The following is a 24,256-nucleotide window of genomic DNA, read 5'->3' as shown; positions in this document are numbered from 1 at the left end:
TGATCATATCCCTCACCGAAGATCCCCACACCGCCAAAGCTAACCTCCACCGAGGAATGAAGGCCATAGCCGACTGGATGAAGGACAGCAGACTGAAGCTGAACTCAGACAAGACGGAGGTCCTCATTCTCGGACCCACCCCATCAGCCTGGGACGACTCTTGGTGGCCCACGTCACTAGGCACAGCCCTGGAACCCACGGACCACGCACGCAACCTGGGGGTCATCCTCGACTCCACTCTCTCCATGACCAGGCAAGTCAACGCCGTCTCCGCGTCCTGCTTCAACACCCTCCGTATGCTCCGCAGGATCTTCAAATGGATCCCCCTCGACGCGAGAAAAAACATTACCCAGGCCCTCATCACCAACAGACTCGACTACGGGAACGCCCTCTACTCAGGAACTACAAACAAGCTCCTGAGACGACTCCAACGCATCCAGAACGCCTCGGCCGACTCATCCTCGATGTCCCCCGCCGCAGCCACATCACACTCCACCTGAGAGGCCTGCACTGGCTCCCCGTCAACAAAAGGATCACCTTCAAGCTCCTGATCCACGCACACAAAGCACTGCACAACACCGGACCCACCTACCTCAACAACCGACTCAGCTTCCACACCCCCACCCGAAGCCTCCGCTCAGCCAACCTCGCCGTCGCCACAGTCCCCCGCATCCGAAAAACCACCGCCGGCGGCAGATCCTTCTCCTACCTCGCCGCCAAGACCTGGAACACTCTCCCCACCATCCTACGACAGACCCAGGACCTGCTGGCCTTCAGAAGACTCCTCAAGACCTGGCTCTTCGACCAGTAGCACCCCCCCTCCCCAGCGCCTTGAGACCCTTGCAGGTATGTAGCGTGCTTTACAAATGCAGTGATTGATTGATTGATATTTACTGCCCGTGTGTGTACAACAAATGTTCCATTTAATACTTGTCTTTTAATTAAACATCACACGCAAGATAGAACATAGTGTGTCAAAATAATAGTCTTTCTTAGAACTATAGTCTACAACTGTTTGTGTGGGCTCTTTGTCTCTTACCCACTATTATTCCTCAGTCTAGTGTGGTGACATACAGCCTGCTAGTCAATATGAGTCTTTAAAGTCACAACATAATCTGGCTGAGGTCTATGCGTTTTTGTGCCCTCTGTTATAAAGTTTCAGTTTTAGACACCCACAGGCTCTGCACAAGAAAGTTCAAGCTTGTACACACCATGGAAGATCCACAGGCAGCTATCAAAATGTTCTGCACTTGTGTGACTAACGCCTCAACATTTGGTGCTGGCAAGGAAGAGCAGGCTATGTGGGATCGGCTCTGGATGTGGATCTTCGCAGACTTGACGGTAAAGTGCCTTTGGCTTGGTATTTTTTATTTTTTCAGTGCCAAGGTTTGTGCTGACTAACAGAAATGGGAGGGAGTCATTGGGAGGGATGGAGATGGCAAAAGCAACAGCAGTGGTCATCTACGTTTAGAAACCTGCGAAGCTCATGACCTGTTGCTATGTTCATTCAGTGTCTGATGGAGAGCTAATCTTCCTTGCTCCAGCGGGTGTTTCCATCTCTCTTCTGCACAAGCGCAGAGTAGGTTGTCCTACCTCCAGAGATAGGTTGTGGTTCCTTTTCTTTTTCATTTCTTTGTGCACAAAAAAAACTAAAAGGTCCTTTTTTTTTTGGTGGTCAGTCAACAGCTACCTCCACAAAGACAATTTCTAAATGCACCCCCTGGCTGAGGTGTTGTCAGTGCTCAAACAGGATACTTTATAGTAGTGCTGGACCTTCACAATGCTTATTCACACACCCGCATCCTGAATTTTTCACACATGTTAACTGTGTTTCAAAGTGAGCAAGTAGCTTTTTAAGTTTACTGTGATCCTCTTTCGTGTCTTCACAAAACTGATGATGGTGGTGTCAGCTCATTGGCGTGGGACTATAGTCATCTTTGAGCACAAACAAAGGTTATCTTTCAGTGTTTCCAGCCTGTTTGCGGGTGCCTGACCGATCTTCCATGTTAGTCACCATCTGTCGATAGTATTTCAAGCAGCTTGTTTCACTAGCAGCCTAAAAATGTTTTTTTAGAGCACACTGAAATCTTACATTTGTTTTTGGAGATTTTCTCGTGAACGCCATTTGAGCATAATCACTATGGCCCTCATTACAACATTGGCGGTAACACCAAAGGTCAGTGATAAACTTGCGATAACACACAGCCGCGCTCAAAATACACTCTATTACAAAACACAAGCACATTGGACAATTCCAAATACACGCACCTTATACACATACACACACCACTCCCACATCACCCACAAACCCTTACTACCTAAAATATTGACGAAGGCCAGAGAGACAGCACAGCAAAGATGACACCATACAGAGGCACAAAACACCATCACACACACATCCACGCACAAAACACCACACACCCCTAAACATCACCTCAGACATCACCCACACCACCCCATGTTCACCACAGGTTTTCTGAGGAGGAGCTCAGGGTCATGGTGGATGAAATCATCCGGGTAGAGCCACAGCTATTCGAATCACAAGTGCAGCACACCACCATAGCTAGGAAGATGGAGCTATGGCGCAGAATCGTGGACAGGGTCAGCGCAGTGGGACAGCACCCAAGAACACGGGATAACATCAGTAAGAGGTGGAACGGCCCATGGGGGAAGGTGTGTTCCGTGGTCTCAAGACACCACATCGCGGTTCAGAGGACTGGCGGCGGACCCCCACCTTCTCCCCCACAACTAACATGGGAGGAGCAGGTCTTGGCTATACTGCATCCGGAGGGCCTCACAGGAGTAGCTGGAGGAATTGGTAAGTCAAAGCTTTCACTACTTCATCCCCCACCCTACTTGCATGCAATCACATACCCTCACCTTCCCCCCCCATCACTCCAACTCCTCACAGATGTCCCACTATCACAAACCACACATCCCAACACCAGGCCCTTCATTCAACAACAAAGCATGGGTACCCATCATAAATGCATGTCCACTGCACATACCCACACAGACCCCTAAACATCAAGCGCACAAGCTCCTACACAGGAATGCAACCACTGGGGTACAGGGTCACCCACCCATTGCACACCATGGAACACACAGATAAACTAGGCCTTTAAACCCCCTGCAGGACCCCTAACCAACGTCACCGGACAGGATGTTCCAGACATGTCCACTCCACCCACAGAAGAGGCCCACATTGATGACAGCAGCTCTGTCCAACTGGATCTAGATGACCAGCCCGGCCCATCTGGCACCTCAGGACAGTCGGTTCCCCTCACACCGGCAGAAGCCACAACAGAGCCTCCCCCCTCTGGAAACACCAGCACCCACCGGGCCCATACCTCTGTCCCCATGACACGTCAAGCAGCAGTGTGTCCACCACTTCAGGGAACTCAGGCTAACCCAGCACCCCAAGAACAGCAGGGACTTGGGGGCATTGGCAGTGGGCACACGGTTCAGGGGACAGAGGCCCAGGAACACAGGGGAACTGGGAGGGCTGCTGGGCAACAGGGGGAGGACAGGCCTAGGGAACCCACTCTCCATGAGGCCCTCCAACGTCATGGGAACCTACCACTATTCCCAGGAGACGATGGCAACAGTACTGTCCAAGTTTCAGGAGATCCAGCGGCTGCAGGAGGAACAGTATTTGGGGTTCAGGGAGGAACTCGGATCCATCAATACCACCCTGGGCACCATTGTAGGGGGTGCTGAAGGAACTTGTGAACACCAGGAGGGACACTGTGGCACAACAAGGGGCCCCTGACACTAGCCTGGACGATGAACTTCCCGGCGCTAGTAGACAGGAGGCACCACCACAGGACCTCGACACCAGCACCCCACCCCCTGCAGATGGAGAACCACCCTGCAAGCGGTCCCTGAGATCTAGGACAAAGACAGAGCACGATGCCAAGACCCCCGTCAAGAAATAAGACCACCCTGATTGTCATCCTTCTGTCCCACTTTGTCACCCTGTTCAACCACCAACTGCCCCAGCTCCACTTCCTATGTCCCTTTGGACAATGCACCTGTGAAACAAATAGACTGGACTCTGCCATGGACATTCCTCCACCATCACCCCTGACCATTTTACAACCCCCTCCACTATTTAGCACTTAAATAAACACACTTAAATCACAAAACAATCTGGAGTCAGTCTGTGCTTTCACAAATGTGTATTTGCAATAACTGAGGAAAATAGCAATATCCATTGTATTGTCAGCATACCTATGTCACACAGCTCTAGTCCATGAGGAAACATAGCAGAGGTCACACAGTGGGACACACATCTGTGAAATCGAAAGGGAAAATGACAAATCAGGGTCCATACACTGGGTGAAAGTGACAGACAGATGAGAGGTAGAACAAGTGTATCAGATGTAGCAGGCAGTGATGTCGTCTTACCTGTGTCTCACTGGAAGTATTGATGAATCACCTTGTTTCTGTTGTCGATTTCCTGTTCTGCTTCCTCGTCTTCACTATCCACAGGCTCCACAGCTGCCACAAGACCTCCTTCAGGACCATCCTCCTGCAGAAAAGGCAGCTGTCGTCGCAAAGCCAAGTTGTGCAGCATACAGCAGGCCACGATGATCTGGCACACCTTCTTTGGTGCGTAGAATAGGGAAACACCTGTCATGTAGGCACCTAAACCTGGCCTTCAGGAGGCCGAAGGTCTTTCTCTATAACCCTCCTAGTTCGCCCATGTGCCTCATTGTAGCGTTCCTCTGCCCTTGTCCTGGGATTCCTCACTGGGGTCAGTAGCCATGACAGGTTGGGGTAGCCAGAGTCATCTGCAAATGTTGTTACAACTGTTAGACACACACTTACCCTTAGGGGCAACCCCATTCCAAGACACCTAGTCACACTATACAGGGTCCATGTCCTCACCTAATAGCCACACACAGTGTCTCTGGAGTTGCCCCATCACATAAGGGATGCTGCTATTCCTCAGAATGTAAGCGTCATGCACTGATCCAGGAAACTTGGCATTCACATGGGAGATGTACTGGTCGGCCAAACACACCATCTGCACATTCATTGAATGGTAGCTCTTCCGGTTACTGTACACCTGTTCACTCCTGCGGGGGGGGCCAAGGCCACATGTGTCCCATCAATGGCACCTATGATGTTGGGGATATGTCCCAGGGCATAGAAGTCACCTTTCACTGTAGGCAAATCCTCCATCTGAGGGAGCACGATGTAGCTGTGTATGTGTTTCAGCAGGGCAGACAACACTCTGGACAACACGTTGGAGAACATAGGCTGGGACATCCCAGAGGCTATGCCCACTGTCGTCTGAAAAGACCCACTTGCCAGGAAATGGAGTACTGACAGCACCTGCACTATAGGGGGGGATACCTGTGGGATGGCGGATAGCTGACATCAGGTCTGGCTCCAACTGGGCACACAGTTCATGGATTGTGGCACGGTCCAGTCTGTAGGTGACAATTACATGTCGCTCTTCCATTGTCAACAGGTCCACCAGCGGTCTGTACACCGGAGGATGCCGCCATCTCCTCACCTGCCCCAGCGGACGTACTCTGTGGAGGAGAACAGCGAGCAGAGGGTCAGCCAACACTGATGTACGAAAACACAACTTTATTGCACATATTTTTCAATCCGATATGTGCCTGTCTTAGTGTGTATGCAAGGCCTAGGTATGTGTGACGCATTTAAACATAATGCCATGTGGCCCCCTGAAATGGCGGCTGCCTGACCTGTAAGGTGGGACAATGGGATATGAGGTAACTGCGCTGGCGTTGTACACCGTCGCAGTAGGCGGTCGAAGACCGCCGCGCAATCCTGCATTGGGCCCTATGGGTCCCAGGAGCCAATGACGATGTACGCTGGCGATGACGGTACGCACCGCAGCGGACATGACCGCCGTTTTCTATCTGTTCACTCACTTGATACCTGATGTTCAACAGGAGATGACCTACACTGCAAGTGCTGCTGTGACCTCAGTCTGGAAGAGACAATAGCTCATGTGTCTGGGAAAAGGGCCCCTGCCTTCACCACGGAGGAGTTTGAGAAACTAGTGGATGGGGTCCTCCCCCCCCGTACACGCTGCTCTACGTTCCTCCAGACAAACAGGTAAGTACACTGTGAGCATGCTGTATGGGCAATGCCTGTGTGGATGGAAGATGGAAGGGGAGAATTAGGCGTGGATGAAACGACGGTGAGTGTATGTGTGTCATGGCAAGTGTAGGAATGCGGGCCAATGACTGTGACGGTGCGGACGGTTATATCTTCTCCTTATTCCTGTAGGTCAGCGCCCACCAGAAGAAGGATATTTGGCGTGTCATCGCCAAGGAAGTCAGGACCCTGGGTGTCCACCACAGACGTAGCACCCACTGCCGGAAAAGATGGGAGGACATTCGCCGCTTGAGCAAGAAGACAGCGGAGGCCCAGCTGGGGATGGCCTCCCAACGTGGGGAGTGGTGCCCGTCGCACCATGACACCCCTGATGTTCCAGATCCTGGTGGTGGCGTACCGGGAGTTGGATGGGCGCTTGAGAGCATCACAGCAGCCACAAGGGGGTGAGTACGCTCTCATTCAGCTGATTCTGCGCACATTGGAGGTGTCTGGTTGGGGGAGGTGGGCTGTGGGTACCCCTTGGCCAGGACGAGTTTTGTAGGTATGTTCCCTCCGTAAGGCAGGCTATGTGGCACCCCACCAGTGTTAAGAGCCATCTACACCTAGTCAGGCTCCTGTGACTCGTGTGTAGCAGTCGGGCATAGGCTTTGTACCCCATGTCCCTGTGATTAATTAGGGAACTCTAAGTGCATGGCGTAGTGCAGAGGGCTGCTGTGTCTATAGCGTCCGCCAACTGTAGCGGTATTGCATGCACTGAACATGTCTTTCTTCTGTCTTCCCCACCTTTTTGTGGTCTACCTGTTCTTGTGTGCATTAGCATCATCAGGCAGAGGAGCAGTGGCACCGGAGCAGGAGGGAGCTGCATCCCACATGGCCCTGGAGGGCGAAACGGCGGGCGAGGGGAGGTCCACAGCGGGGACAGGAGCTGAGACCAGCGACACGGACTCCTCCTCTGATGGGAGCTCCTTTGCGGTGGCGGGCCCCTCTGTGCCCCCTGCATCTACAGGTACAGCCGCCACCCCCCCCCCCCCCCCTGCCCCTGTCAGCCCTGCTGCCCTCAGTGAGGAGGCCATTGACCTCCTCAGATCCCTCACTGTTGGGCAGTCTACCATTCTGAATGCTATCCAGGGTGTAGAGAGGCAGTTGCAACAGACAAATGCATACCTGGAGGGCATTCATTCTGGTCAGGCAGCCCAACAGCAAGCTTTTCATACGCTGGCCTCAGCACTGATGGCAGCCATTGTCCCGGTGTCCAGCCTCCCCCCTCCAACTTCCTCCACCCAGACCTAATCCCCTGTACCTCAGCCTATCCCAAGCACACTATCAGACCAGCATGCACACACCTCAACACACAAGGGTAGCTCTGGCAAACATAAGCACCACACATCCCACAGGCACTCACACAAGCATCATACCCATGCAGACATAACCAACATCCACTGCCTCCACTGTGTCCCCCTCCTCCTCGTCTCCCTCATCCCTCCCTGTCACGTCTCCACTCACACCTGCATGCGCTACATCTTCAGCCACTACGTCCATCACCACACACCGCTCATGTGCACTCACCACACCACTACCAGTCACACATCCCCAGTTTCCTCTCCCAGTGTGTCTGTGATCCCTCCTCCCAAAGTACACAAACGCAGGCACCCACCCACCCAACACCCATCCACCTCAACAGCCTCCAGCCCATGCACCTTCACCCAAATTCAGCAGATGTACACCTCCTACAACCACTACCTCTTCCTCCACTCCCAAACCCCCTCCATCTACCCTTCCCAGTGTGTCTAAAACTTTTCCTGTCAAACCTTGACCTCTTCCCCCTCACCTCCCCCACCCCTTCCGTCCCCTGTGGCACGGCTTTCCAGGTCACAACCCAGCACCTCAGCCACCACATCAACGGGAACAGTGGTGCCAGCAGTAACCGGCTTCTGGAGTGCGCCAAGCAGCAGGGCAGCCAGTGTGCCAAGGAGCCAGACCACAGACAGTCCCCCACCTCAGAAACATAAGAAGTTGGCCACAGCCCGGAGGGAGAAGGGCAAAATACCTGCCACCAAGGGCTCTCCCAGGACTACAGTTGGGAGTGTGAAGACAGCTGCGCCACCATCCAAGGTGGGGAAGGGGCACAGAAAGAAAGGGAAGTCGCCGCCAACCTGCACGGCGGACAAGACCGCTTCCCAGGACACCGCCGCCACCAGCACTGCTTCCCAGGACACCGCCGCCACCAGCACTGCTTCCCAGGACACCGCCGCCACCAGCACTGCTTCCCAGGACACCGCCGCCACCAGCACTGCTTCCCAGGACACCGCCACCACCAGCACTGCTTCCCAGGACACCGCCACCACCAGCACCGCTTCCCAGGACACCGGCGCTACCATCACCGCGTCCCAGGACACCACCGCCACCAGCACGCTCACTGAGCCACCCACCAGCACTGCAGGCCAATGAGCGCCGCAAGCACCGCCGCTACTGAGGCTGCCACAATCACTGCCAGTGGACACGCCACATATGCCAGTGGCACCACCGCAGATATGGCTGCCACCCTCCGTGGTCAGTCGTACGGAGCTGGTGGTCAGTTTCAGGGGCCTGGACAGCTTTCATGGCCCACCGAGAGTGGAGATTCACATCCACTACCTCTGTCCTTGGCAGGATGAAACACTCTGGGCACCAAGCCCCCTCCTGAACCAGTGGAGATTCACATCCACTACCTCAGTCCTTGGCAGGATGAAGCACGCTGGGCACAAACCCCCCTCCAGAACCAGTGGAGACTGTTATTCACTTGTGAGACTGTGGCTTTGCACTCCCCAGGATGCAGCAGTGGGCAAACCACCCACTGAAAAGACTTGAGACTGTGGCGTTGCACTCCCCAGGATACATCAATGGGCATGGAGGCCCCTCATGGATCTGGCGTTGTGCACTCATCCGGCTGAGGTGCCCCCCCCCCCCTTCCCTTCCCCCTGAGGTGCCTGTTGTATTTCGATCTGATGCCCCTGCAGTGTTCGCTCCGTTTTTATTGGATATCTTGTGTGGGCCTCGCCCATGCATTTTGGGCCCAGTGGTCCACGGACTATGTATGTGCAGCACATGGACTTTAATTCTTGGTGTATATATTTGTTAATAGTGTGTGTATATATATATATATATATTTATGAGTACTGGATTTTTATTGATCAGAATCGTTACAGTCATTTCCATTGTCCTTGCCTTCTTCCGGGGGCCTTGGGGGGTGTAACTGTAATGTATCAACATGTATTTGTGTGTGTGTGTGCTGTAGTGGGTGAGGATGGGGGTGTTGCGTGTGTGTGTCACTCTTTTCCCTCCCCCCTCCCCTGTGTCGTAGGTGCAATACTCACTGTGGTCTTTGCCGCTGGCGTTCGTGCTCCTGGTAGAGGAGCAGGAAGACAATGGCTGGTAGAATATGGAGTTCCGGCTCCATGGCATCCTGGTTCCTCGTATGGTGTGTAGAGGTGAGCATTTTTCCTTCCAAGTTCTTTTTCCGCCGTGTTTTTGTTCGCGTTGAATCCGCCCCTGAAAAGGTGGCGGATTAGCCTCTCATGATACTGTGGGCGATACATTGTCTTCCGCCTGTCTGTTGGTGGTGACCACCATGCTGTTTGTTTGTACCACTGTGGCAGTCAGAGTGTTAAAGTGGCTGTCTATGTTGGCGGTTTCCACCACGGTTGTGATTACATTTTTTTTACCGCCGGCCTGTTGGCTGTTTTACCGCCGCTTTAACACCGACCGCCAGGGTTGTAATGAGGACCTATAGGTTTGTTGACTATACAATATTCTTTTTTTCCCGTAATTACTTCTTACATAAGGGTTAACGAGCATCTAACCCTCTCTGTAGCCACACATTTAACTACCATCTATTGAGGCAAGCTGGTTCTCTTTTTCCAAAAGTGTTCACTCTTTCACGTTGGTCTAAATATTGTCCTGACGACTTTTTCTCTACCTCCTCATTCTTACATATATTTGACCCACAGCGGTCATTCATTGTACTAAAGAACGCTAAATGGATGATCAGCTTTTTATTTGCTTAATTGCTGTGAAAATTAGGCAAGCTGATGAGAGAAGAGGACCATCTCCAACTATCTTTTTCTTCCTATTAAAAGGTGCAATGCCTTGGCGAAGAAGCAGACTTCTGATGGCTTATGTGCTCCTCCCACCAGAGCGGAGGCAGCTACTGTGGAGAGATATTCTTATGGTATCCATTCTCAAAAAACGAATGTGTGGGTGCAAATTGTCAATCAGAGGAACACATTATTTACCTTTGTTAATGTATATTCATCCATGTGATTTTATTTTTTTACTATTACGATGTTTAGATTTTCTTCAGTTTATATTTATTTTGTTATTGTAAAGAACAATGGATGCTACAAAGTACAACCAGATTCTGAATTTTATATACGCAGTAATGTGTACCCTGATGATTTCAGTAAAATAATGAAGCATGGATTACGGAGACTTTCCAAAAAAATCACCATTGATGGTAAGTTATTTTTCAAATTACTTTGGAATTAGAAAATTGTTATACATTCATACAATTTACTGTACTTGTTTGAATGAAGCTTCATGAATTGGTGATCCTTTCAATTATATTGATCTACCTACTTATGTGTTAACAAATATTGTTTAGTCTGATTCATTTCATTATATTTTATTTTTTTAAATGATTGTTAGCGTGTGTGTATATATATATTACGTGCTTTTAATGTATCTCTCGTGCAACATCTGCAGTAAATAGAAATCGTCCTTTAAACGTTCATGTTTTTTTGGCAAATTAGGTGAAAAGGTGTTCTTTGTAGGAAAGGGGAAGAAGGCACAAGTTATCATTGGTGAAGAATTGGCAAAACACATTTTTAATAAGGTACATTCTTCACTAATTGGAGATCACTCTGGAACTAACAAAACTAAAAAGAGTATTGACAGCCATTTCTAGTGGCCAAACATGACTGATATTGAACAGTGGGTGAGTTATGTGTTGCTAATCTTTCAAAATAACTTCTAGGTAAAACATTTATTTTCTTTTATGTTTTTATTGAGACATACTTGTAAAGCTATTATTCGGCAAGTTTTTCATTCCTAATAAAGGTATTTTTGCACACATCAGTCATTTGAGCAATCAGACGCTTTTAAAGGGTGGCTTATCACCCATGGAGACTCAAATAGCTGTTGCGGACGTGCTGCACACTCTGCGATCCATGTCTTTAGATCCTTTGTGAGCTGGTTCAGTGAGTCTGCATGTCTGAGTTTGAGTGGAAGCGTGTTTGACTGGGCTACAAGGTAAGAAAACCATCTGCCTTCAGATGTGCTCTTCCTGATTCTGTGGATGGCAGCAAGGGTGGGTTTGGAGGATAAGATCTGCCTGGTGTTCTTTCCCTAACCGGTACCCACAATTGGCACGGCACGGCACACAGATATGTCCATTGTAAATGGTACACCTGGTACCAAGGGCCTGTTGCCAAGGAAGGTCTCTAAGGGCTGCAGCATGCCGTATGACACCCTGGAGACCCCTCACTCAGCACAGACACACTGCTTGCCAGCTTGTGTGTGCTGGTTGTGAGAAAATGACTAAGTCGACATGGCACTCCCCTCAGGGTGACATGCCAACCTCACACTGCCTATGGCATAGATAAGTCACCCCTCTAGCAGGCCTCACAGCCCTAAGGCAGGGTGTACTATGCCCCAGGTGAGGGAATAGCTGCATGAGCACTATGCCCCTACGGTGTCTTAGCAAAACCTTGGACATTGTAATTGCAGGTTAGCCATAAGGGTATAAGGTCTGGGGGTTTAACAAGCACGAACTCCACAGTTCCATAATGGCTAAACTGAAATATGAGAAGTTTGGTATCCAACTTCTCAGCACAATAAATGCACACTGATGCCAGTGTGGTATTTGTTTTAAAATACACCCAGAGGGCATCTTAGAGAGGGACCCGGAATACCAGTCCGACTCCTAGTGCTAGGCTGACCAGTTTCTGCCAGTCTGACACAACCAGACTAGTTTCTGGCAACATGGGGAGAGTACATTTGTCAATCTGTGGCCAGGAACAAAGACTGTACTGGGTGGATATGCTTCTCACCTCCCCCTGCAGGAACTGTAACACCTGGCGGGAGCCTCAAAGGCTCATGCCTTTTGTTACAACACCCCAGGGCATCCCAGCTAGTGGAGATGGACTCTCCCCCGCCCCCACTTTAGGCGGCAAGGCTGGAGGAGATGATGAGGGAAACAAGGAGGAGCCACCCACCAATCAGGACAGCCCCTAAGGTGACTCAACTTTTATAATTCCTCCATCTTGAGATTGGAAGATGCCCCCAAAAGCAATATGGATGTGCCCCCATCACCTAAGGGTGGAGGCACCAAGAGGGTGTAGCCATTGGCTACTGCCCCAAGACCTAAACACCCCCCTAAATTGAGTATTTAGGGGCGACCCTGAACCCAGGAAATCAGATTCCTGCAACCTGCACAAATAAGTTCTGCTGACCTGAAAGCCCCGCAGAGATGACGGAAACACCAACTGACTTGGCTCCAGCCCTACCGGCCTGTCCCCAGACTCAAACTGCACAGCGACGCATCTGTCGGGGAACAGCCACTCTTGAAAGAACTCTCCCTTCCCGCCAGAAGCGTGAGACTTCTCACTCTGCATCCAATGCCCCCACCTCGAGCTCCAGAAAACAAATACCGCAGAGGGGACTCCCAGGCGACTGCGATAACGTGAGTAACCTGAGTTGAATCTTGTGGTTCTAAAATAAATTAAAATATATTTCTGATGGATACAACTACCTGTGGATTCCTCACCTTATGAATTGTATCCTTGCGCCAGCATCCGACGGAAAGTCTTCTTCCTAGCTGTCTACGTCGACGAGGACGTCATAATGGCATGGCTCCACGTGACTCCGTCTGACGTCAACGTGCCAATCATAGGTCCTTGTCGGCGTACTGACATCAGTTTTCCTTTTTTCCGTGCCTTCGCCAATGGTTTTTCTTCCTGGCTCGTTGTTAACTGTAACGATTTTCGGTGGTTACAGTGTCGCCTCCGAAGAAGTCCGGTTTCAAGCTGTGTAGAGAATGCGGGGGGTCGGATGTCAGTGACCGACCCCCACTCGGACTGTATTTGGTGCCTTAGTTCAGAGCATGATGTGGAAGGTTGCTCTTCGTGTCAGAGCATGAATCCAAAAGCTCTGAAGGAGCGCGAAGCGAAGCTCTTCTTAGCCAAAGCAAAGAAGAAGGGCCATAAAAAGGATTCCTTCCATGTTTCTCCCAAAAAGCATAAGAAGCAGCGTCATCATGACTCTCGGCGCCGTTTGGAGCGGAGCCGATCGAGGTCGAGGTCTCGATCTTCACGATGCCAGAAGACATGGGAGATGAGTCCTACTGTCACGCCTCAGCAGGAGAGTCCGGAGTTGTCACTGGTCCCTTCAGTTTTTGAGGTAGCTCAAAGTAGCCCTCACTTTTCGCCGGTGCCGAGGGATCCTGATGTTCTGCAGGCAAACTATTGGACTTGGGTTAAGTCTTTTGAGTGTGTGTGTTCCTCATTTATTGCCTGTGTGTGTACAACAAATGTTTAACACTACCCTCTGACAAGCCTACTGCTCAACTACACCACCAAAAAATAGAGCATTCAAATTATCTAATTTTCCCACTATCAACCTCTAAGGGGAACCCTTAGACTCTGTGCACACTATCTCTCACTTTGAGATAGTATATTCAGAGCCAACTTCCTACATACATCAAAATAGAACCTCATATATTGTAAATGTGAGGGTGTCGCACATTATTTCCATGAATAGTAGTGAGCTGCTCCCGTGTTACAATAATGGAAAGACCTCCCTATCCCTGAAAATGAGATGTTAAAACTTTTAGAATGTAGACCAGTGTGCCAGTGACCTGGCCAAAGAGCAAAAGGCAGAATGGGAAGGGGAACAGGGTCATAGAGAAGCAATCACCAGGAGAAAGTAGAGAAGAAAATGAACCTGCAAGGATAAAATAAGGATAAAGGAAGAGTAGGACGGTAGAAGAAAATGGGATAAGGTGAAACCAAGTAAGTCTTGTTTGCCTTGGAACTGAGCAGCCCTATATTTAACATGGGCGGTCATAATACATTCAATGGCAAGATTTTTTTGGCACCACGTGCCATACTCACAAATTCATCTCAACTCCCAGCCAGTCCTCCTTGTGTAACATTGCAACCAATTAACGAACATCACAAAAAAGTCATACTCACACTTGTACTTAGCTGTCCGTCCCTTGCCCCCTCCCAACTTGTTGCCAAGTTTTGATGCAGCTTTAACTGAAGTTCACTGGCTTCCTGGTAAGCTGGTCCCCAGTGCCAGTCTTTCCCCAAAACAAGACACCTGATCCCTTGATCCCAAGTGATAAGGCTCTGTAGCACCCTTCTAAGTCCCATAGTAAGTGTTACCTAGAGTGCCTCGGTACTGCAGAGGGTCGCTAAGAGCTGTAGCAGAACTTGTTCTTCTCTAAGGGACCCAGCACTGACCTCATGCAGACTGCTTGACAAGGTGCCCCCTAAAAGTGAAAACGCAACATAAATTATGGACTGTGTGCCATGTCCCCAAAACATTGCATGTAATATTTGTAAGTCACCCCTATAGCAGGCCTTATAGCCCTAAGGCATGGTGCATATTATTATATGCGTGGTCATATCTGCAAGAGAAGATATGCCCCTGCTAGGTCTGTCGTTTCTTAGATATATTAGGTGAACAGGGAATCCATTTTAGTTGGCCACTGATTAATACGAGTTGCCCAGCTCCATGATGTCTTTAATGAAAATAGGGATGTTGAACCTCTCAGGTTTTATAAGCCCTGGCGATGGATTTATTAATGCACGCATCCAGAGTGTACCTTACAGTTTCCTCCTGAAAACATAACAACTGCTTCTGAGCTAACTGACCAGTTCTAGCCAGTTTGCCACCAACAGACTAGAGTGAGATCCAGGGGTGAGATCCTTTGCTCTTTGGAGGTCAGACACAAAGCTTCTCAGGGTGAGGTGTTGGACACCCCTTCCCATAGCATGATCTGCATTCCGAGACAGATCTAGTCTCTGAAAGGGAGATGCCCACCCCCAGACCCCATCTGGCACCTGGATATTCAGGAACATTAGCTAGGTAGGAGGCATTTTGCATTTCGAGGCTGGACACACCCCTAGGGTGACCAGCCCGAAATGGACACAGCCTAGGAAATTCTACTTGTGTCTGGTGGAATTTAGGACCTCTGGACATGGTGTTGCCCACTCCCCACAGAAAGTGGTCATCTACAGGGTGTTGTGACTCCAGGGTATGTAGCTGTAGCAAAGTACCCTTATTGTGGCATGGCTACCCCCACTTTTTGCTTGTCAGTATGCTAACCAGGAACCCAGTTACTGTGCACTCCCCCTGTACATTTGTTTGCTATGACTTCATACCTCCCACATTTGCATACTGGTGCCCCCATGTAAGTCCCTAGTATATGGTGCCCAGGGCGGGGAGACACCAGGGGTTCCCCATGGGCTGCAGCATGTTATGCCACCCATGGGGACCTATGTAAAATGTGTTTGCAGGGCTGGCATTGCAGCCTGCATGTAAAGGTGCATGCACCCTTTCACTGAAGATCACTGCACCAGGTCCCTGTAAGTCACTCCTAAGGCAGGGCCTCCTAGCCCAGAGGGCCTGCTGCAAGTACCGATGTCGGAGGGCACCCCTGCATGAGCAGAGATTCCCCCACAGACTCATCTCCATTTTCCTGGACTTCATTAGTGCGGGGATGCCATTTCACGCTTGTACTGGACATAGGTCACTACCTTTGCCAGCTACATAAGGGTAACTCTGAACATGGGCATGTTTGTTATCAAACATTTCCGACTTGTAGTCCAGGAAGGCAGAACAAAAGAATTTCCTTTAGGTGACGGAGTCAACACCCTTTGGCTTTGGGTAGAAAAAAGGTGTTAAATGACTTGTGAGGGGTAGCCTCGCCAAGCCACTGGTATGCTTTGATGGCCACCATTGGTGCCATCCTCTCATAAAACCAATCTGCACCAGTTGAGGGACCCCTAATCCCTGCTCTGTCCTGGAACTGAACAATGGAAATGGGAATGACCACTCCCCTGTCTATCACCACCCCAGATGGCCCTTTGATTCTGCCATCTTGACCTTAGGGTGGGCAGAGGCCTCTGGGGGCATCTTAGTGGCCATGTGGTTAGGTGACCAGTTCCCCTTCCAGGGCTATTTAGGGTCTTCCTCATGGGTGGGTTCCCAGATTCGACATGCAAGACTCCAGCAGGAATCATCTGCATCGTTTACTGAAACTTCTGGCCTCTCGAACCGCAGCTGGACTCCACAGGGACCTACAGTCCGCATCTACAGCTACGCCTCTGCTTTCCAACATTGTTTCTCTGGCTTCTTCTAGCAACTGCAACATTTCCCCGGCTGTGCATCATATGAGGGTGGCGAGTCTTCAGTCTGCCCTAAGAAGCAAACTTCCAGTGGAATTAAAGAGTCGCTCCTGTGCATCTGCAGGCATTCTGCTGCAATGATGACCGGCTGCATGGATCTCCTCTTCTATGGATTTTGTGGATCCTGCATCACAGTTGGTGGTCCTTTGTGTCCTCCCTACCAGCTGTCCAACTTGGGTGAAGGTAGGACCTTCCCTTCTCCATGAATAGTGTCTCTTGCAACTGACAAGGCTTGATGGCACCGCCTCCAGGGGAACTTCAGTCTTTGTGTTGCTCCTGTCCACATCACTCTTCCCTGTGACGCTCAGCCCTTCGCATGGTTATTCAGCGACGTGGGACTCCTTTTTAAGTGTCCTGCATGGGCCTCACCGTGACTCCTGTGCTCCTTGCCTGCGAGTCATCTGTGTGGGCTGCATCTTCTTCTTTGGACTCTCCGCACTGCCGAAGGTCGCTACGGACATCCCCTGTGGGTTTAGTTCCCTCTCCCCCTCACTTGGCCTTCCTGGACCCCAACAGCTCCACTGCTAGCAACTGCGATATTTTCCTTTTTCAGGTCTTGTATGTGTTTTTTTCACTCCACAGACTGACTGCAATCCTTCATCCAGCGTGGGACGTCGACCGCATCAGCCAGGAACTCTTCACCTGCCCCAGTGTTGACCGTCTTCTTTCCACCGTTGACCAACTCCTGCATCCACCTAACACCAACACCACCCCACCCCCACTCCCCCTGGTCTAGAGTTTTGTCTGCTGTTTTTCAGTGTTCTCAATTGCTTTTTAAGCCTATTCCTGATTGTTACTGTACATGTGTAGTATGTTTACTTACCTACAATTAGAGTATTGCCTAACTAGTGTTTGTATTACTCTAATAAAGAGCCTCTATTTTCGTAGCACTGAGTGCCTTCTTTCATTTGTGTAAGTGCTGTATGACTACAGTGGTATTGCATGAGAGCTTTGCGTGTCTCCTAAATAAGCCTTGGCTACTTATCCACAGCTACCTTTAGAGAGCCTGGCTTCCTTGACACTGACTCCACTTCACTCATAAGGGATACATGGACCTTGTATAAGGTGATCATACCATAGGTAGTTAGCACACACCAGGCCAGATTCCTACAGTACTCCAGTGATTGCTACCCTTCACTCTCAATACCGGTTCCCCTAAATTGACTATTTAGGGGAACCACTGATACAAGATTGTAGGAAGATGGCTCTGGATATGCTATATCAAATCGAGATATAGTCTGTACAGGGATTTACCAGAGTTTAGAGGCAACAAATATGATACTAATGCTGTTTTGTTGTACTGTGGTCGAGCAGTTAGGCTTATCAGAGGGTAGTGCAAAGCATTTTTTGTACACACAGGTAATAAATGAAGCATGCTCTCAAAGCCCTAATTTCAGGGCAATTCTTTTTAGATACCAAAACTTGTTTTTGTCCATTTATTTCTAGAACCACAAGATTCAATTTGCAAGGAAAGCACATTTACAAGTAAGTATCCAAAATATGTATCAATACCGATTTGTTTCAATTTGGCAATATAAATGGCTTATTTGAATATAGCAAATATGTTTTAAAAGTTGACACACTGCAATTTTCAGGAACAGTTCCGTACGGAATAAAAGAAAGTACAGTTATGGCGGTAAGTACCAGACCTACAGTTCCATTCTCTGGGGGTTCTAATACCATGGGTCTGAGTTTGAGTTAGTGCCAAGCACCCTCCACCAGCCACACGGGGCTGGCTTTATGCAGAGGTCAACGTTGCTGCCGGGTTTTACAGTGGGAACCTATGGCGACTGGGGGCACTCAGAATCAGGCCTGCTTCTAGGTAAGAAGCCTGATCATTTGAGGCTCACCTCCAGGTGTTAACAGTTCCTGCAGGGGGAGGTGAGAAGCACTTCCACCCAGTACAGGCTTTGTTCCTGGCCAGCAACATGTCTGGTCTGTCGCAGGCTGGCAAAAACTAGTCCGCCTACACTAGAATTCTGGTTGGCATTCAGGGGGCATCTCTAAGATGCCCTCTGGGTGTATGTTACAATAAATTGCACACTGGCATCAGTGTGCATTTATTGTGCTGATAAGTTTGATACCAAACTTCCCAGATTTCAGTGTTACCATTATGGAACTGTGGAGTTCATGTTTGACCAACTCCCAGACCATATACTCTTATGGCTAGCCTGCACTTACAATGTCTAAGGTTTTGCTTGGCCACTGTATGGGCATAGTACTTATGCCCTCACCTGTGGTAGAGTGCACCCTGCCTTAGGGCTGTAAGGCCTGATAGAGGGGTGACTTACCTATGCCACAGGCAGTGGGAGGTAGGCATGGCACTCTGAGGGGAGTCCTATGTCGACTTAGTCATTTTCTCCCCACCAGCACACAAGCTGTGAAGCAATGGGCATTAGGGGCAATAGGATTAGGGATGTGCCCTCCTCCCCACAGGGAAGAGGCACAAAGAGGGTGCAGCCACCCTCCAGGACAGTAGCCATCGGCTACTGCCCTCCCAGACCTAAACACACCCCTAAATTTAGTATTTAGGGGCACTCCAGAACCTAGGAAACTAGATTCCTGCAACCTGAAGAAACGAGGAGGACTGCTGACCTACAAGCCTGCAGAGAAGACTGGCGACCACACCTGCTTTATCCCCAGCCCTACCGGCCTGTCTCCAACTTTGAAAACCTACGACCAGCGGCGCATCCATCAGGGACCAGCGACCTCTGAAGCCTCAAAGGACTGCCCTGGATTAAAGGGCCAAGAAACTCCCTTGAACAACGGCCCTGTTCAAAACCAGCTACTTCTTTGCAACAAAGAAGCAACTTTCAAAGACTTCACGTTTCCCGCCGGAAGTGTGAGACTTCACACTCTGCACCCGACGCCCCCGGCTCAAGATCCAGAGAACACAAACTACAGGGAGGACTACCCGGTGTCTGCGAGCCAGTGAGTGACAAGAGACGACCCCTCCCTGAGCCCCCACAGCGATGCCTGCAGAGAATCCAGAAGCGCCCCCTGACCGCGACCTCCAACAAGGGTCCGGCGCCTGGAACCAACACTGCACCCTCAGCACCCAGGACCTGAAGGAACCAAACTTCAGCGCAGGAGTGACCCCCAGGTGACCCTCTCCCTTGTCCAGGTGGTGGCTGTCCCAAGAACCACCCCCTGTGCCTGCCTGCACCACTAGAGTGACCCCCCAGGTCCCTCCATTGAAACCAGACGCCTGCTTTGCACACTGCACCCGGCTGGCCCTGTGCTGCCGAGGGTGTATTTTGTATGCCTACTTGTGCGCCCAATCCTCCCTCCCTTTCCCCCCCTCCATTCCCCCCCAGTCTGCTCCTAAGGACGCAGGTACTAAATTGCTGGCAGACTGGAACCGGAGCACCCCTGTTCTCCATAGGCACCTATGTGTTTTGGGCACCACTTTGACATCTGCACCTGACTGGCCCTGAGTTGCTGGTGTGGTAATTTTGGGGTTGCCTTGAACCCCCCCCAACGGTGGGCTGCCTATACCCCAGAACTGAGACTTGAAAGTGTTTTACTTTCCTCCTAATCTAACCTTTACTTACCTCCCCCAGGAACTGTTGATTTTTGCACTGTCCATTTTGAAAATAGTTTATTGCCATTTTTGCAAACACTGTATATGATAGTGCTTTTATTCAAAGTTCCTAAAGTATCTAAGTGAAGTACCTTACATTTAAAGTGTTAACTGTAAATCTTGAACCTGTGGTTCTTAAAATAAACTATGAAAATATTTTTCAATATAAAAACCTATTGGACTGGAGTAAGTCTTTGTTCCTCATTTATTGCCTGTGTGTGTACAACAAATGCTTAAGAGTACTCTCTGATAAGCCTACTGCTCGACCATACTCCCACAAATAGTGCATTAGTATTATCTGATTTTGCCACCTTCTTACCTGTAAGGGGAAACCTTGGGATTTGTGAAGACTATTTCGTACTTTGAAATAGTATACACAGAGCCAACTTCCTACACATGGCCCCAGAGGTTCACACTCCTACTAAAGTCTTCTGCCCACCTCAAGGACCGTGTGAATCCTAAGGACTTGCGGTTCTTACTCCCTATCAGTTGGTGGATACTGCTCAGAACTCCGAGGCTACAGCTCACTGTTAGGTGCCTTTGGATTCCAGCTCATCTTCTGATCACCTGATTTCATTGGACGGACTGGATAAGAACCAGTTTTTTCATCCATACAATGTGATTCATAAAACTTCTTGGTACTAGAAATTGTTTATCCTCCAAATCCAGAGGGTAAAGTACATTGCGTATTTTGTTCCTCATCAGACAACCACATGAAGTCTTGTGTTTTTCCTTCACTTTCTTTTGCCTGTTAATGAAAGTCTTACTGTTACAGAAGCGGCAGCCTCCACTTCATATGTTCTGGAGAACGTAGCAAGGGTGAAAAGGACACTTTGTGATTTCATACCTGAAACGCCCAAAAAAGGCTCAACCATGTTGTCCTTCTAAAGTCTGACCTAAGCAGGGGAAAAGGCTGTAGAGTGTTGTTTGCTGCCCCCAGTTCCCATCTCAACCAGACCTGTATTTTCCTACTTGTATCTTGTTGTATCATACAAAAGTTAAGTACTTCGAAATTGACTGAGGTTTACCTTCCATTAGAGAAACCTTTCAAAAGTCTGTGTATGGATACCTACCTTCCATAAGCCACTACTTTGCCATGCAATCATCCACAACATTTTAGTTCCACTACTTGAGGAAATCGGCGAAGTGACGTCTGTTCTTTTCTGTGCCACACGCTGATGTGGAGAAGAGATACCCTGTTAATTTTTTAAGTGTATTGGACCCTTTTGTCTGTTTTTTGTGTTGACCCTTGGCGCCTCATGATGTCCCCAAAGAACGGGTTCAAGCCTTGCGAGGCCTGTCACCATATGATGTCTGGGACAGATCGGCATCCGGTCCGTTTGTGTTTGTAGTGCAACCCGAAGTTGTGCTTTGAGTGCCAGGCCATGCACCCGAAGGCTTTGAGGGAGCGGTCCCTAAAGCTCATGAAGGCCCGACGCTCGACTCTGCATCGTTCATGGTGTCACTCATGAGGAGTGTCTTGAGACTGTTCGCGGAGTCACCACCACTCATCATCATACTATTCGTGTCATTCAGGTCAGAGAAAGAAGTCGGCAAAGAAGGCCAGGCGTTTTCCAACTTCACTGCATCGCTCAGCCGATGCGACGTGGGAGGAGTGTCCTTGCTGTGCTCCGCACCTCCCCAGTTTTCCGTGAGCCAGGGCGACCCGTGCCAAACTCAATGTGTTTTGAGGCCATGCGCCTCATATTTGGTCATTCTGACCCTTCTGTGGCACCTTCGAGGCCTAGGGGTTCATATGAGGGCCCTTTTGGTTCCACGCCAGCGTCTTTGGCCTCTGCCCCCAGTGGTCCCTCCGGATCCTTGCTGACCCTGGTCGTGCCATCGCGACCTTCCCCGACACCAGCTAGGTCATCAGTGCTTCTGACATTGGTGGTGCACACGATCGACGTTGACCCAATTCTTACCCACGATGACCCGGAGAAAGAACGGCGCCTGCCGACGCTGCTTCTGACTTCGATGTGGTTCTCACCCCAGATTGGGTTTGGACCCTTATTACTATGGGTACAAATACAAGGAAGGATAGGAGGGGACGCTGGACCCTTTAGAATACCAGCTAGATAACCCTGATTTGGACTGGGCACAGGAATAGGGTGAAGCTAATGGTCTGGATACTTCTCCAGATGCTGGCATGCATTCTCCTCCTACCGTGGCTACGGCGGAGGGAACCTCTTATTCTGTTGTGGTCAGAAGGGTGGCTGAGGTCATTGACATGGAGCTGTCCACTGTAGCGGTCAGGACGAATCTCCTGACGGAGGTGCTTCAAGCTGGGGCTTCTGCCGCCGAGCCTCCCCTTCAATGAAGCCCTTATTGATGTCCTTCCGGGTACTTGGTCCAGACCCAGAACATGGGCTCCTGTAAACAGTAGAATTGCTCGCCCCCATCCGCCTGCTCCAAACGACCCTAAATTCCTGGCCCAACACCCCTCACCTGAGAGCCTTTTCATCCAGGCATCATTGTCATCTGGTGCATTACTTTCCACTCCCCCGGATAGAGAATCAAAGACTAACTTGGTAAGAAGATGAGGTTTTCTTCCTCCAGTCTGGCGTTGCGGTCGGTGAGCACTGCATGCCTTTTGTGCTGCTTTAACCACTGCGTGTGGGATACGGTCGTGCAAGTTCTGCCGCAGATCCTGGAGAAGACCCGGGCTAACATCTCCCAAGCCTTTGCTGATGGGAGAGATGCAGCTAAGTTCACCATTCCCTGTGAAATGGACACAACCAATTCTACAGGTAAATGGGATGCGTTGACGGTGGCCTTGAGGAGCCATGCCTGGTTGAGGGCATCTGTTTTTCCAGGAAATGTCCAACAGACCCTCATGGACATGCCCTTTGATGGCACCTGTCTCTTTGGGGACAAGGCGGACTCAGCGCATGAGAGGTTTGAGTGCCGGGCTATGGCTCGATCCCTTGGCCTCTCTGTTTCACCTCACCACCAACAGTCCATATTTTGCCCCTTTCGTGGCAACGGAACGGGCTTCCTGTTGGGTCCCTTTTACAGCCACCGGGGATGCAGAATCCTGCAGGCCCATGGGACAGGAAAACACAGGTTTTCCCACTCCATCCTGGTGCAGCCTCCAAACCTTCCTAGTACTGACTAGGAAGGTTCGGACCCTCCTATATACCAGTTGGTGGCAGGATTCACATTCACCTGCCCCACTAGGAGACCATCACGACAGACAGGTGGGTTTTGCATATCATACAAAGGGGGTAATCCCCACCGGCCATGCCTCCATTTTACGGCCCCTTACCAGATGATCATCTGGCAATTCTCTGCTAGAAAGTCACGGCTCTCTTCGCCAAAGGTGCCATAGAGAGTGTCCCTGTGCCAGAAGTAGGTTGTAGTTGTTATTCCTGCTACTTTCTGGTGCCCAAAAAAGGCAAAGACTTATGTCCTATCCTAGACCTTCGTGCCCTCATTCTGTTCTGCAAGAAGAAGTTCAAAATGATCACTCTGGCTCAAGTCTTGTCTGCCTTAGACCCAGGAGACTGGATGGTAGCGTTATACTTGCAGGGTGCTTGTTTCCATATTCCCATCCTGCCTGCCCACGGGTACTGTCTACGATTCCTAGTAGATCACGAGCACTTTCAATTTACTGTGATCCCTTTGGGCCTTACCAGCACCCCTCGGGTGTTCACGAAAGTGATGGCGGTGGTTGCAGCTCATCTGTGCAGGTTAGGGGTTTCGGTCTTCCCCTATCTTGATGACTGGCTGTTGAAGGCAGACACGCCCCAGAAAGTTGTCTCCCACCTTCAGACTAAGGCGAACCTCCTGCATACATTGAGGTTCACTATAAACATGCCAAAGTCTCACTTGACTTCCTATCAGATGCTCCGTTTAATCTGGGCTGTTCTGGACACAGTGCAGTTTCTGACCTATCCTCCCAAAAAGCGAATCAAGAATATTCATGCTATGATTCTGATGTTTCAGCCTCTATCCTGGCTTTCGGTGAAAACAACTCAGAGGCTGCAGGGCCTCATGGCGTCCTGCATCCTGCTAGTGACACATGCCAGATGGCATATGCGGGCTTTTCAATGGGACTTAAGTTCCAGTGGGCACAGCATCAGTGTAATCTCTCCGACATGGTCTAGATCTCGGAGGG

At 50.0% G+C, this 24,256-nt stretch overlaps 1 long non-coding RNA gene across 3 annotated transcripts in view; it reads left to right on the top strand.

Moving 5' to 3' along the window:
* The first annotated feature begins 1,014 nt into the window (after window positions 1-1,014).
* The window catches only part of LOC138283720 (uncharacterized), a 40,808-nt gene continuing 17,566 nt past the window's right edge, over window positions 1,015-24,256 (top strand). The window contains exons 1-3 of one of the 3 annotated variants that reach the window (XR_011201297.1): window positions 1,015-1,341; window positions 10,518-10,594; window positions 18,000-18,038. This is a non-coding gene — a long non-coding RNA (uncharacterized lncRNA). Of the gene's footprint in view, window positions 1,342-10,517; window positions 10,595-17,006; window positions 18,039-24,256 lie in introns of those variants that run through there. The other 2 variants (XR_011201296.1, XR_011201295.1) reach the window with 2 other exon arrangements.

This window comes from Pleurodeles waltl, chromosome 3_1, assembly GCF_031143425.1.
Source record: "Pleurodeles waltl isolate 20211129_DDA chromosome 3_1, aPleWal1.hap1.20221129, whole genome shotgun sequence".
Taxonomy (NCBI): Eukaryota; Metazoa; Chordata; class Amphibia; order Caudata; family Salamandridae; genus Pleurodeles; species Pleurodeles waltl.
Note: the sequence above shows the minus strand (reverse complement) of the source record. Positions and strands in the feature narration are given on the sequence as shown.